Source organism: Sphaerodactylus townsendi, linkage group LG07 (genome assembly GCF_021028975.2).
Source record: "Sphaerodactylus townsendi isolate TG3544 linkage group LG07, MPM_Stown_v2.3, whole genome shotgun sequence".
Taxonomy (NCBI): domain Eukaryota; kingdom Metazoa; phylum Chordata; class Lepidosauria; order Squamata; family Sphaerodactylidae; genus Sphaerodactylus; species Sphaerodactylus townsendi.
The window spans coordinates 7,544,688-7,560,389 of record NC_059431.1 but is presented as its reverse complement, the minus strand read 5'-3'; positions in this window follow the sequence as shown (position 1 = coordinate 7,560,389).

Genomic DNA, 15,702 nt, shown 5'->3' with positions numbered 1-15,702 from the left:
TTACGGGCAAAGAGTGTTCTCCCCTTCCTTCAGCTACTTCAAATAAGGCTTGCTTAGGAAAATAAAATGTTAATTGATGTAAACTAATATCTTGAGGCATGTGACAAATGTATGTGTCTATGTGACACACCCCCCCCCCCCAATTCGAGGGGTGTGTGTGAAATCTGCCTATGGAGGTGGTGCAGGACTGGGCTTGTGGATTTACCTTCCCTGGGGCACAATCAGAGAAGCCCTCCTGGAGGTGGTGGAGCGGTACTGAAGGGGGGCTGCGTCCTGCTGTTGGGGGATCTGGGTTGAGCTGCCCACCTGGTGGCAAATTTGGTCACTTGAAACAAAATGTTGTTATCATGGAATAACTGTTTCTGGATTTAAAGAACCTTACCTTTACATGTTAGGGCTTAATTGTATTCACTTTCTTTTTTATTTTATAGCAATTTATAAACGGTGAATAATTTTATAGTTTGGGTGCTGTGTGGTTTCTAGCAGCATAACACGGCCGTACAGCCCGGAAACCGCACAGCACCCAAGTGATTCCGGCCGTGAAAGCCTTAGACAATAAAATTTTATGGTTTCCTTGGAATGTTGTTCATTTTGTTATTTGGGGATTCATATTGTTTTATTTCATGATTTACTATTGGATAGCCAGCCTGTTCAGCCCTGCCCGGGACAGACCCTCCTGTTGGTCTGCCTGCCTGCCTGCCAAGCAGAAGTCCACCGGGTGAGCTGCCGCCTGCTGCCACTGGGAAGGAGTGAGAGTCCTTCCCCACCCACCCCATTGGGAACACCTGCAGGGGGTGGGGCCTGGCAGCTACAACAGGAGTTCCACCAGCAGCCCAAGGCAGCCAGCCTGTTCAGCCCTGCCTGGGACAGACCCTCCTGTTGGTCTGCTTGCCTGCCAGCCAAGTGGAAGTCCACCGGGTGAGCTGCTGCCTGCTGCCACTGGGAAGGAGTGAGAGTCCTTCCCCACCCACCCCATTGGGAACACCTGCAGGGGGTGGGGCCTGGCAGCTACAACAGGAGTTCCACCAGCAGCCCAAGGCAGCCAGCCTGTTCAGCCCTGCCCGGGACAGATCCTCCTGTTGGTCTGCCTGCCTGCCAGCTAAGCAGAAATCCACCGGGTGAGCTGCCACCTGCTGCCACTGGGAAGGAGTGAGAGTCCTTCCCCACCCACCCCATTGGGAACACCTGCAGGGGGTGGGGCCTGGCAGCTACAACAGGAGTTCCACCAGCAGCCCAAGGCAGCCAGCCTGTTCAGCCCTGCCTGGGACAGATCCTCCTGTTGGTCTGCCTGCCTGCCTGCCAAGCAGAAGTCCACCGGGTGAGCTGCCGCCTGCTGCCACTGGGAAGGAGTGAGAGTCCTTCCCCACCCACCCATTGGGTACACCCCTTTGGGAATTAGCAACAAATCCAAGATGGCGGCCGCAACGGAGCTCGGCAGCGGAGCTCCGCAACAACAACAATAATGAGGTTTTAAGCTTCTCTCTCATTTTCTACTGTTTTAACCCGGAAAGAGCGTTAGACACCCTGTATTATCAGGACAATTTTTGGATAAGACTCTCTGGTGAGTGGAAAATAGCGAGACAGCGGCATGCAGTACTTGCTTTTCGAAGAGCTCCCCGTTTCTCCCCTCTTGCCATTCTCGCCATTGCTACGACTCCGGCGGGTCTCCCTATTGACAACGTTACTCGGACTTGGTCTCTTTACTTGTAAGGCACCACTACTGGGGAGGTTGGTGGCAGTGACAGAAATGGTGGCAGTAATGAAGACATTAAGAAGCTGTGCTGCATTCTACTGTGGAGTTTACCATCTTCCCTCCCCTTTGTATTTATTATACTAATTGGTTAACCGCTTAATTAATTAATTAATTAATTGATTGATTGATTGATTAACTGATTAGCTTAGATTAGTTAGTGGGTGATTTTGTATACTTGTATTAGCTTGCTTATTGTATTGTTTAATGTTAGTTTAAATAGATCAGTTAATTAGTGGCGAGCTGAGTCCACCTACGGTGGAGAGTTGTTGCCGGGGTTGGGTTAGGAGGGGACAGTGGGGATGGGGGCACCTTCCTTGGGGTTGGGGATCCCGGTGTTGATGGGACGGGGCAAGTATGACGGTAGGCGGCGGCCATATGAGAGAAGGTGGGACGTGAGATATGGTTATGCTCGTTCACTTTGCTGACCTCCACGACCCTATCCCAAAGGGGACGGTGGATTTGGGTTCAGAGACACCCTGCTTAGCCTTCTTTTGGAGTGTTGATAAATGCCAGGTCCATAAATAATAAGACCGCTGTTCTCCGGGATTTTCTTGGAGTTCAGCAGATGGACCTGGCCTGTGTCACCGAAACCTGGGTGCGAGAAGGCGAGACCATTGCCTTAGGCAAGGTCACACCCCCAGGTTTCGCGTGTCTCCACCGATCGCGAACACAGGGCCGGGGGGGGCGGCGTGGCAATGTTAGTCCGAGATACCATCCCTTTTAGGGCAATCCCTGTCCCCAAGATCATTGGTATGGAGTGTGTCAGCCTGGAGTGGTTGGCATTGGAGAGGTTGGCTGTTCTCCTGGTGTACCGGTCGCCTAGCGCCCCAGGAGACGGCCTGCCACGGCTGCTAGAGGTGGTGGCGGACTGGGCGTTGCGGTACCCCAGACTTATTGTTCTGGGGGATTTCAACATCCATGTCGACGCTGCCTCATGTACGGTGGACCTGGTGTCATCCATGGCGACGCTGGGCCTCTCCCTGGTAAATTCTGGCCCCACTCATGAGGCCGGTCACACACTGGACTTGATCTTTGGGTCAGGTATTGATGTGGTCATATCCTCTATCGACAGAGTGCCATGGTCTGACCACTATGCCCTGAGGGCTCAGATGAGCATGCCGCAACACCCCCATCTAGGCGTGAAATGCGAATTTATGCTCGCCTTAAGACTTATGGATCCTGATGGATCTCCTGAATGCTCAAGGGATCCACGAACCCACCGGCACCTCGATGGCCTAGTAGCGGACTGGAATGCCCGCCTTTCGGATGCCATCGAGGCTATTGCTCCCCGATGCCCTCTTCGACCCCGTTCTCGGCTAGCTCCGTGGTATACTGAGGAGCTACGCTGTTTGAAACGGGAGCTTAGACGGCTAGAGCGAGTGTGGAGGAAGTCACCGTGGCAGACTCTTGCTTGAACATCTTATAGGATGCTTATGAAAGCCTATGAGATGGCGGCGAAGGAGAGTTTTTCTTCTCCTCCTCTCACCAGCGTCATAGCTTCTCGCCCAGCACAACCTGTTTAGCATTATTCGATCCCTTACACTCTTCATCAGAGGGTTCAAAAAATGATCAATTGGCTATTAGCTGTAGAGGCATTTATGAGCTATTTTGCAGATAAAATCGCGTCGCTCCGCCAGGACCTCCTTCTGCCACAATCTTGGAGAACCAATTAGTAAAACTGGAGGCTCCCTTGCCGCCTTTTGGCCCTTGTCTGGCCCAGTTTCTCCCTGCGTTCTCCGAAGACGATGTTGACAGAGCCCTAGCTGCTGTTAGACCTACTACCTGTCCTCTGGATCCGTGCCCCTCCTGGCTTATTAAAGCATGTTGGGAGGAGTTCACGCACTTCCACCTGTTGACTACATTATCAATTGCTCCCTTGAGCAAAGGGGAGTTTTGTCATGGGTGGGTTGAAGGGGAGAGAGCAGTGGTCCGCCCACTCTTAAAAGACCGGGCCGTTAGATCCTAGTGATTCCAGCCAACTACCGCTTCCGCTTTCGAATCTTTCGTTTCTGGGGAAGGTAATTGAGAGAGTGGTGTTGGAGCAGCTTCCAGGGTTTTCTTGGAGGACGCATCGGCCTTCGATCCCTTCCAGTCCGGCTTCCGCTGCTGGGCATGGGACGGAGACTGTTCTCGTCGCCTCGTCACAGATCATGCTCCGGTCGATGCAGCTCGACCGAGGCGGATCGAGCGCTGCTGGTGTTGTTAGATCTCACACCGCAGCGTTTGATGTGGTGCGGACCCACGCATCTTTTGACCCACCGCCCTGGCCAAGTTTCCGGGGTCAAAAGCGGGGTACTGTCCTTCAATGTGGATTGCCCTCAAGATTTCTCCGGGACCCGAGGAGTCAGCAGAAGGTAATGGTAAGGGGACACAAGCCCCGGAGGTGCCCGCTTCATTGGCGTGTGTGCCTCAGGGAGCGCTATTGTCCCCGCTGTTATTTTAACATCTATATGCACCCTTGCTCAGCTCAGCTGAGTACGGAGCATTGGGCTGGAGATGCCATCAGTATGCTGGATGATACCCAGCTCATCTCTGTCGACATGGAGGGGGAGCAGACGCCGGGCGCCCTGCAGTCTCTACAGCATTGTTTGGAGGCGGTTGCTGGTTGGTTGACGCAGAGCAGGTTAAAGCCGAATCCAGCAAAGACGCGGAAATCCTTTTGGCTAGGGTCGCCGGGAGTGGCAGTGGAGGGTTTCCACGCAAGAGGTGTGGGGAGGGGGGTCTCATTGGCACCGGCCCCTTCGGTTACGCAGCTCCTGGGGGTCCACCTGGGATTTGTCTTCTTTCTATGGAGACCCAGGTGGCCCATGTAACCCAGGCTTGCATTTTTCCATCTTCGCCATAGGCCGGGCGGCTGGCCCCTTCCTCTCCCCAGGCGGATCTGGCCAACAGTGATTCATACTAAACGGTCACCTCCAGATTAGGACTATTGCAACTCGCTCTACGCGGGCCTACCCTTGAGGTTGATCCGAAATTGAAACTGGTCCAGCATGCGGCGGCTCGCTTTGCTCCACGGGCGGTGCCTCTAGAGATCACATCATGCCCGTGTTGCAATCGGTCTCGCACTGGCTCCTGGCAGTTGAATCTCGGACATGTCTTCGAAAGGTATTGGTGTTAACCTTTAAGGCCTTTACGCCGGTTCTGGGACCCTCGTGACTCAGGGACCGCTCTGGCCCCCATATGTCCCATCGTCGGTCTCTTGAGGCTCGGCAGAGGCCAATTTTACTGGAGATCCCTGCCCCCTCTATGATGCGGCTGGCCTCCCACCAGGGCCAGGGCTTTTACGGGCACTCGGCCCCTGCCTGGTGGAATGCTCTTCCTCCAACTGTTCCGTCCGGGCTCCTCGCGGGACCTACATGAGTCTCCGCAAGAGGGCCTGTAAGACTGAGTTATTCCGCCCGGGCCTTTGGGGAGGCGGCCGCTGATAGGTGCCTATTAACAACTAAGATCCGCTGTTCCCCTCTCAGGGGAGTTGAGGAGTTAATGGCTAAACGCCATCTGTTTTAACTGACTATGAATTAGGAGCGCTGCTTTTAACTGATATGAATTTTAGTATTTTATTTTGTTATCCGCTTTTTATTGTGATGTAAACTGCCCTGAGCCCTTTGGGGGAGGGCGGTATAAAAGTGGAACTAATAAATAAATAAATAAATTATGATAGCTTCGGAGGGTGAACTATTTGGTGTTATACCGCACTGAACTTAGCAATGCCCATCTGATGTGAATGCAACCGTATGCAGGGGAAAAAAATCCTTCCCATAGAAAATCAGTATGTCCAGGACACGTTTAGGATAAAAGCTTTCTCCCTGACAGATGGCTTCATATATCCAAGGAACGATATTTTTGAAGGAGTAGTCAGTCAAATGAATCCCCATAAACAGTATGAAGCACAACCGACGATCGCTTTTCTGACTGGCTGCAAACTAGGCCCGAAGGAGCTCCCTTTTGCCTTCTGAGGGTGGGAACCACTTGGGTGAATCCTCTCCGATAACCACACTGGGACTCTATGCTGGGATAAACATTTTGGCCATAGCCGTTTTATTAGCCAACCCAAACAGAAGTGTGAGGCGTAGCATGGGTCGTGATCTGGCCTGTCTGCTTCATAGCGAAGCTCCAACGGGCGGATGCCCTGTATTGGACTTCGCTCCGCTGAAGGGCTCTGCCGGGCAGACGCTCCTGGCAAGAGGTGATCCTCATTTGCCGGTTCGGCAGGGCGGTTGCCTCTTGCCGCCGTCGGCACTTCGAGGTCATTACCCATGCGCCACCGCCGAACGGCTATGACAGAAACATGCAACAACCGAATAAACCCAGGGAGAGGTGGGTGGGCAAATCGCCGGCTGGCCGAAGCACATGGCCAGAACGGAGGGCTTTCCCCTTTAAAGGGTCAATCCGCCCTCCCATCCTGGTGACCTCAGCCCTTGCCCAACATGGCCCGGGCTTCGCTTCCGCCCTCAGTTAAGCGGAAGCGGTCACCTTGGCTCCACCCATCCCACCCCCAGAGGCAACTGCAGCCGGTGGGTGATTCACGGCTGTCTTTCCCTTTAGCCAAACAACCAGAAGACAGTTGCCACCTACCTTCTCCCTCAGTGCTTGCTGCATAACCCAACTCTATCCTACATACCTCTAGTAAAGAAGAGGGTCAATTGCCTGGGTCAGCTCTGGGCATCTCTACCAACCTACCTCCATGTTCAGATTCATCACTTGTGTTCAAGATACAGGACATGCTTTGAATCATTCCGGTACACATTAGCTTCCTGTATCCCAACAGGTATTCTTGGGGGCCTAATATTTTCCTCCCTTTATGGCTCTATTATGCCACCGCCATCTCTTCCTCTAATCAGCCCCCTAAATCTTGGACTTGTTTTACTCCTTGGGAAGTCTCCCATCGCCATCCCCCTCCCCCCTCCCCCCTCGCCTCTCGGTTGTATCCCGCATTTTGCTCGCAGCCTCTGACTTGGCAAATGTCTCCACGGCAGATGAGCGAAGGAAGTGTCATGTTAAATTAAATGATGCTCGCGCCGCCTCTCGAGGGGGAGAGAAAAGCCAAAAACAGCCCTGTGACAGCCCTGTCTGAGAAACAGCTGAGGTCTCCGGGAAAAGGCCACTGTCTAGGATTATGGAGTGTTCGTGTATTGATCGTCCTTTGCAGCGCTATTGAACGGGTGTCTTCAGCAAATCCTGGAATGAGTATTAATGTTCGGGGACAAGGCATGGGTCGTGCTTTAAATTCCCTAAAATGCCGGAGGTGGCTCAAATCCTTGCTGACTTTGAAGATTATAAAACAATAGCAACAGATGTCCCCTCATGTGCATGTTCTCGGCGCCGACCGATTTTCGTGTGATTTGCGCTAATAGAACATGTTGTTTATGTAATCTGCGACTTCTGCAGAGAGATACACCTTGATCTACTCTTTAATTCCAGTCCTAATGGATGGTTGTAATTAGTGCCTTAAAGAGAGGGGGCACTAATTGTGATATGGCCTACTGTAGGGGTGGCTAAAGTTCAAAAATGTGACCTCTGACTTGCCACCACGAGGGCCAGGACCAGTGGTGGGATCCAAAAATTTTAGTAACAGGTTCCCATGGTGGTGGGATTCAAACTGTGGTGCAGTGCCAATTGGGCTGGGCGGGGCATGATGGGGGTGTGGCCAGGCATTCCAGGGCACGGCATTCCTGGGCAGGGCTGTGGCAAGGACGCAGCTGCCCAAATAAACTCAAAAATACACACGTTGCACTCTGGCTGTGTCTAATCTTATATATTGATCTTACATATAATTAAACAACTTAACACTTCTATTTGTATTTACATTTCCTTATTTCTCTGACAAAGTTCTTAAAGATACAGCATAAGTCTTCCAATTCTTATAACTAAACATAAATAATCACTTAGTCCATTCAATTCTTTGTTCAGAAACAAAACTTCAGTTCCATATAGTCCATATTCCAATTCTGTAGGTTCTACATAAAAACGCCTCGCGCGTATAGAACGTTTTTCGTGCGTCTTCCTCGGTATGCCAGTATGTTCAAACAACTTCCAACAGTTCTTTGAGGCTTCTAATGGGTATATCTGAAATTAAAATTACACATATACATATATACTGAAATCAAAATTATGCCTATTCATCTATCTTTCTTGCACCAGTCCATTTCATCTGTCTTTCCTGCATCTTTTATTTTTATTACTCCCATTACTCACTGGCTCTCTGTTAAGAGTTGCCTGCTGCCATCTCTGCCTTCTGTTTGTCTTTCGCTGACTCATAGACTGATAGTGGTGTTTGTAAGGACGCAGCTGCTGCACCAGTCCTTGGGCGGGAAACGAATGCACGCAGGCGCAGGCTGCCACGCACGCCGGTGCACCTCCTGCTAGACTGCTTCAAGTTCTGCGCGCTACTGCTGAGAGGAGGGGCGTAACTAATGCAAAAATCACATGGCAAAATCACCAATTAGGAACCCCCTCTTGGCACACACACAAATAATTAGTAACCTACTCTCGGGAACCTGTGAGAACCTGCTGGATCCCACCTCTGGCCAGGACCTTAATGGCCTTGGCCCCTACCTGGTGGAACAGGCTCCCTGGGGAGATTAGGGCCCTGCGGGACTTAAATTGTTTCCACAGGGCCTGTAAAATGGAGCCATTCTGCCAGGCTTTTACATCTGGCCAGCTGGGTCTGAACTGAATCAACTTGTCGTTTGTGGCCTCCCAGGGATGTATAAGGGCATGGGGTGGCGCCATCTATTGTTAGTGTTCCTAAGCGGTTCTTATGCTGCTTATGTTTTATGATCACTCTGTTTTTGTATTGTTTTTATCATTGTTGTTCACCGTCTTGAGCCCTGTGGGAAAGGGCAGGTTATAAATCAAATTATAAAATTAACCCTAGCCCAACTCCCTGAATTTCTCCTCATATGGCATGGATTCCAGATCATCTTATGGTCCCGTGTTATTTTCTGACATGAAATAAATTCATAACTTTCCCAAGAACTAATACTGCTGTAAAGGAAGCATCTCAAAATCTGAAATCGGGTCTTTCAAAGCGTCTACGCTTCTGTTTTAATCTCTTGGTTTCGCAGCCAGTGTGGTGGTCGAACCTTTGCAAAGATTACAGCCAGGGGCGGGAGGAGCCAGTAAGGAGTGAGACAAAAGGAATTAGGCGCTAAATTGCATTTCCTACCCATTCCGAAGCCATTGCAGACCGTATTTCTGCACCACTAACTACGCTGCCTTCAGTTCTGGGTGTTTTACTAAATAGTAAATTTTTATTTGCTGTATATATTTCTATTCTATGTATTTTGTTTTTATTGTGGACAATAATCTGCTTTATTATGGAGGATATCTGTGCTAGTAACTACGGCACATAAAATCCTGTTTATTTTTCCTACAGCAAAAAAGGGCCCCCTCCGCATTTTCATGCAGAAGTGGCTTTTCTGTGGGCTGCCATGTTGACTGCTGTCCTGTTGGTGCCGCGTTATCAGCCGCCGCTCCTGGCCAATGGCCCTTCCTGTAACAATACAAGATGAGGATGAGGTCCGAAGTCTAACTGGATGAGCTTTGCGTGTCCAACAGTGCCCAGCAAGATCACCCCCATGCTTTTGAAAGCCTGTGGGATCCAGCAGGTTCTCACAGGTTCCCGAGAGGAGGTTACTCATTATGTGTGTGTGCCGAGAGGGGGCTACTCATTGGTGATTTTGCCATGTGATTTTTGCCTTAGTTATGCCCCTCCTCTCAGCAGTAGTGTGCAGAACTTGAAGCAGTCTAGCAGGAGGTGCACCGGCGTGCGTGGCAGCCTGTGCCTGCGTGCATTCGTTTCCCGCCCAAGGACCGGCACAGTGGCTGCGTCCTTGCCACAGCCCCGCCCAGGAATGCACCACCCACGGAATGCCCGGCCATGCCCCCCGTTGTGCCCCGCCCAGCCCCATTGGCGCTATGCCACAGTTTGAATCCCAGCACCATAAGAACCTGTTACTAAAATTTTTGGATCCCACCACTGCCTGTGGGCACCTTTGGGAATGCTGACAGCAGCTGGTGAGCACCATTCCAAAATGGCTGCCACAGGAAATACAGCTGGATGGAACGCTTGCCTTCTTGAACTTCCTGGGAAGAAGGGATGGTTGAAGGAGGAAAGAAATTACACCCTGACTATGGGAACCCCAGGTGTTTACCAGTCTTCATGATGCTATAGTGGCTACATCTAGTATTGCATCTGTTGAAAGCTTGTTCATTGGTGTGAGGGCAACCCATAAGAAGCTCTGTCTTACAATAGTCCTGACCATTTTTTGAAACATTTGGGAGATGGCAAGAGAAGTAGCAGTGGACATCATGGTGCTCATCAGCAATATATTGGGGAAACGAAGCTTGATGCTTCTTAGAAGCCCACAATTAGACCATTAAGATAATGTGCTTCTCCTGTTAAAGCATCTAGCAATTAGAGTGCATATCTCAAGGTATCTTACTGAGCCATCATGACTAGTTCCAGCATGGCATAATGGTTAAGAGCTGGTGGAATCTAATCTAGAGAACTGGGTTAAATTTCCCACTCCTCCACCTGAATGGCAGAGGCTTATCTGGTGAACCAGATGTATTTCTGCACTCCAGCATTCCTGCTGGATGGCCTTGGGCTAGGCACAGTTACCTCAGAACTCTCTCAGCCCCACCTACTTCACAAGGTGCCTGTTGTGGGGAGAGGAAGAGTAAGGAGCTTGTAAGCCACCTTGAGTCTCCTTACATGACAGAAAGATGGGGTATAAATCCAAACCTTTCCTCCTCCTCCTCCTCCTCCTCCTCCTCCTCCTCCTCCTCTCAGGAGAGAAAGGGGGAATATGAATCCAAACTCCTCCTCCTCCTCCTCCTCCTCCTCCTCCTCCTCTTCTTCTTCTTCTTCTTCAATTAGAGTGCATATCTCAAGGTACAGGTTTTACCGAGCCATCATGACTAGTTCCTGCTAATCGACCACTCCACCACAAATTCATCTATTTTCTCTTTCGATGCCTGTTATCATGTGCCCCTCACAGTATCTTTTGGCATGGCATTCCATAATTGTGTATTATATAAAGAAGTGCCATCTTTTGTCTCTCTGGCATGTTTTGCTAATCCATCATATTGGCTGACCCTTCATCCTGTTCTCTTACTCCTGGTTGTGCCTAGAGTGAAAAAGAAGAATGCTATGGTTGCCCTCCGCTGTCAGCCCTGGAGAAAAAGAATGTTAGAACAGAGCATCTTGAGAGACTTGGCCAGGAAGAGCAGAGTGACCTGCTGGTGTTCATTTTGGAGGGCTTTTCTCAAAGCCACAGCTTTTAAAACAGTGTATTTTAACAGGGGTTATCTCTTTTTCTCCTTGTAAGGCTGCTGAATCTGGAAGGTGGGGCTTAACAGGGGTTAACAGAGTTCATCTCTTGTTCCTCTTTGTCCTAAGAGGTGGGGCTTTTGTCCTGAGAGGTGGGGCTTTAATTCAGTCTCTGGAACCAGCGGCACGCGCCTGGCGGCGCGCGCAATTTTAATTTAATTTTTTTGTTTTTTAAATTAATAAGGACATATTTGACAGATAGTACGTGCAGATAGCTCCAGGGGGGCAGTGACTAAAAGCTTAATATCTAAATATCTAAACAAATCAGATATGAAGGCAGAAAGCCAGCAGGGGGGATGGGGGCTTTCCAGTGTTTTGCTCTGAGTGTCACATGTATGATTATCTGCCACTAGGACAGAAGTCGTGGGTGTGCCCTCGCTGCAATGAGCTCCTGGCACTCAAGGAACGTGTGCGTTCTCTTGAAGCCAAGGTGGCAGACCTGGAGAAGCAGAAAGAGGCAGAGAGGGTGACAGACGAGGCTTTCAGGGACCTAACAGCCGGGTCCCACTCCCAAGGTGACATCTCTTCAGATGTCATGGAGAATGAAGGCCTTGGGGATGGAGGGTGCCAGTCTGAGGTGGGGGAAGATGCTCCCTTAGATGGGATCCCTTCCTTAACTGGTGATCAGCTATCCTCTCGCACTGAGGATACCCCTCGGGAGGAGGGGGGCTCCTGGTGGTGGGTGATTCAATCATTAGAAATGTAGAGAGTTGGGTTTGTGAGAGGTGTGATGACCGCGATGGTGACTTGCCTGCCTGGTGCGGTTGGGCGGATGTCACGCTTCGCCTAGATAGGCTTTTAGACAGTGCTGGGTGGAGTCAGCAGTTGTGGTCCACATTGGCACCAACGACATTGGGAAATGTAGCCGGAGGTTCTGGAAGCTAAATTCTAGGCTGCTAGGAAACAGGTTGAAGTCCAGGACCTCCAAAGTGGCATTCTCAGAAATGCTACCCGCTCCATCGCAGGGCGAAGCTAGGCAAGCGGAGATACAGGGTCTCAATGCGTGGATGAGAAGGTGGTGTAAGGCAGAGGGTTTCAGGATTTGTCAGGAACTGGGGAACCTTTTGGGACAAGGTAGGCCTGTACAAACGGGACGGGCTTCATCTTAACCAAAGAGGAAACAGGCTGCTGGCGCTCAACATTAAAAAGGTGGCAGAACAGCTTTTAAACTGATCACTGGGGGAAAGCCGACAGGAGCTGAGGTGACTTCGGTTCGGAATACAGAGTCCATGGGGATGCAGACAGAGAAGGAGGTTTTTTTAAATCAACCACATACAAGTGAAAAACATAGCAATGTGTATGTGACAAGGGATAGTGTCTACAAAAGACTTGAGGGTAAAGCACATAAATCCCAGGTTAAGGACAGAGACAGGGTATACAGGTGTCTCTATGCTAATAGTAGAAGCATTCAACCTAAAATGGGGGAGCTAGAGTACAGAGTTTTGAAGGAGGACTTTGATATAGTGGGCATTACAGAGACATGGTGGAATGAGGAGAACCAGTGGGATGCTGTTATACCAGGCTACAGGCTCTATAGGGAGGATAGGACAGGGCGCATTGGGGGTGGAGTTGCCCTTTACATCAAAGAGAGCATAGAATCACATAAAATAGACAATGCAAGGGGAGCTGGTTCCCCTACAGAATCACTGTGGATATCAATACCAGGTGTGAAGGACTGTTTAATATTAGGAATATATTATCGTCCCCCTGACCAAAGTGCACAAGAGGATTCTGAGATGGAAAAAGAAATTAGAGAGGCCAACAAAAACAAAAATGTAGTGGTAATGGGTGATTTTAACTATCCCCATATAAACTGGAAAAATGCATGTTCAGGTCATAGTAAGGAGAGAGCATTCCTGGATATGCTAAATGACTGTGGCTTAGAGCAGATGGTTGTGGAACCAACCAGGGGAGAGGTGATCCTAGATCTAATTCTATGTGGGACCCAGGACCTGGTGCAGGAAGTCAGTGTTGTTGAGCCGATCGGGAACAGCGACCACAATGCTGTCAGATTCAGTATCTCAGCATGTGAACAAGTGGCAACTACTAATGTAGTTACATTTGCCTTCAGAAAGGGAAATTTCGCAAAGATGAAGGGGATAGTGCGCAGGAAGCTGAAAGGGAAAATCAAGAGAGTCAAAACTGTCCAGGATGCTTGGAGGTTATTTAAAAACACAGTAATAAAAGCTCAGCTGGAATGTGTTCCACAGGTTAGAAAAGGCAGCACCCAGTCCAAAAGAAAGCCACCATGGTTAACAAGAGAGGTTGAGGAAATTATCAGAAAAAAGAAAATGTCTTTTAGAAAATGGAAGTCCAGTTTGGCTGATGAAGAATATGAGAGGCAACACAAATGGTGGCAAAAGAGAAGCAAGTTAGCTGTAAGGGAGGCAAAAAAGGATTATGAGGAACACATGGCTATGAACATCAAGACCAGCAACAAACAGTTCTTCAAGTACATCAAAAGCAGGAAGCCAGCAAGGGAAGCGGTAGGCCCGTTAGATGACAAAGGAACAAAGGGTGTGCTAAAAGATGGCAGGGAGATTGCAGAGAAGCTGAATGAATTCTTTTGCATCTGTCTTCACTCCAAGAGGAGGTGAGGAACATTCCTGCACCCTGAACCAAGCTTCTTAGGAGGCTTAATCTGAGGAACTAGCTAAGATAGTGGTAGACAAGGAAGAAGTTCTGGCAGCCATTGATAAACTAAATGTTACCAAATCCCCTGGCCCAGATTGCATTCACCCAAGAGTTCTTAAAGAGCTCAAGTATGAAATTGCTGATCTTCTCACTTTAATATGCAACTTATCCCTGAAATCAGGCTCCATCCCTGAAGACTGGAAGATGGCCAATGTCACACCAATCTTTAAGAAAGGATCTAGGGGAGACCCGGGAAATTACAGGCCAGTCAGTTTAACATCTGTTCCTGGTAAATTAGTAGAATCTATCATTAAAGATAAAATTATAAAACATGTAGAAAAGCAAGACCTGCTGAGAAAGAGTCAGCATGGCTTTTGCAGAGGCAAATCCTGTCTTACAAACTTACTAGAGTTCTTTGAGGGTGTAAACAGGCATGTGGACAGGGGTGAACCGGTGGACATTGTCTACTTGGATTTCCAAAAGGCTTTTGACAAAGTTCCTCACCAGAGACTGTTGAGAAAACTCAGCAATGAAGGAATAAGAGGGAAAGTCCTCCTATGGATTAAAAACTGGTTGAGAAACAGGAAACAAAGAGTGGGTGTAAATGGGAAGTTCTCACAATGGAGAGATGTCGGGAGTGGTGTCCCCTAAGGATCCGTTTTGGGACCAGTGCTCTTTAACCTATTCATAAATGACCTGGAAGTAGGGGTGGGTAGCGTGGTGGCCAAGTTTGCAGATGATACCAAATTAGGTAGGGTGGTGAGAACCACAAAGGATTGCAAAGAGCTCCAAGCGGACCTTGATAAATTAGATGAGTGGGCTCAGAAATGGCAAATGCAGTTCAATGTAGCAAAATGTAAAGTGATGCACATAGGGGCAAAAAATCCAAACTTCACATACACGCTACAGGGGTCAGTGCTATCAGTCCCAGACCAGGAAAGGGATTTAGGCGTCTTAGTTGATAGTTCCATGGGAATGTCAACTCAATGCATGGCAGCTGTGAAAAAGGCAAACTCTATGCTGGGGATCATTAGAAAAGGAATTGATAATAAAACTGCAAAGATTGTCATGCCCTTATATAAAGCAGTGGTGCGACCGCACTTGGAGTACTGTGTCCACTTCTGGTCGCCGCATCTCAAAAAGGATATTGAGGAGATAGAAAAAGTGCAGAGAAGGGCAACAAGGATGATTGAGGGACTGGAGCACCTTCCCTATGAGGAGAGGCTGCAGCGTTTGGGACTCTTTAGTTTGGAGAGGAGGCGGGCTGAGGGGGGATATGATTGAAGTCTACAAAATTATGCATGGGGTAGAAAATGTTGACAGAGAGACATTTTTCTCTCTTTCTCACAATACTAGAACCAGGGGACATTCATTGAAAATGCTGGGGGGAAGAATTAGGACTAATAAAAGGAAACACTTCTTCACGCAACGTGTGATTGGTGTTTGGAATATGCTGCCACAGGAGGTGGTGATGGCCACTAACCTGGATAGCTTTAAAAGGGGCTTGGACAGATTTATGGAGGAGAAGTTGATTTATGGCTACCAATCTTGATCCTCTTTGATCTGAGATTGCAAATGCCTTAACAGACCAGGTGATCGGGAGCAACAGCCGCAGAAGGCCATTGCGTTCACATCCTACATGTGAGCTCCCAAAGGCACCTGGTGGGCCACTGCGAGTAGCAGAGAGCTGGACTAGATGGACTTTGGTCTGATCCAGCTGGCTTGTTCTTATGTTCTTATGTTCTTATGATGAAAATCAAGATAATTCATACAACAATATTCCCCATTACTTATGTATGAATGGGGAAGTTGGGCAGTGGCAAAGGCTGATAGGAAGAAAGTTATTTAATCTTAAATGTGGGGCTGAATGAGAGTTTTATAAAAACCACAGACAGCCAAAAGGACAAATCAGTGGGTTCTGTATCAAATCAAGCCTTGATGGGTTCAAGGTGAAGAAGAAGAAGAAGAGGAGGAGGAG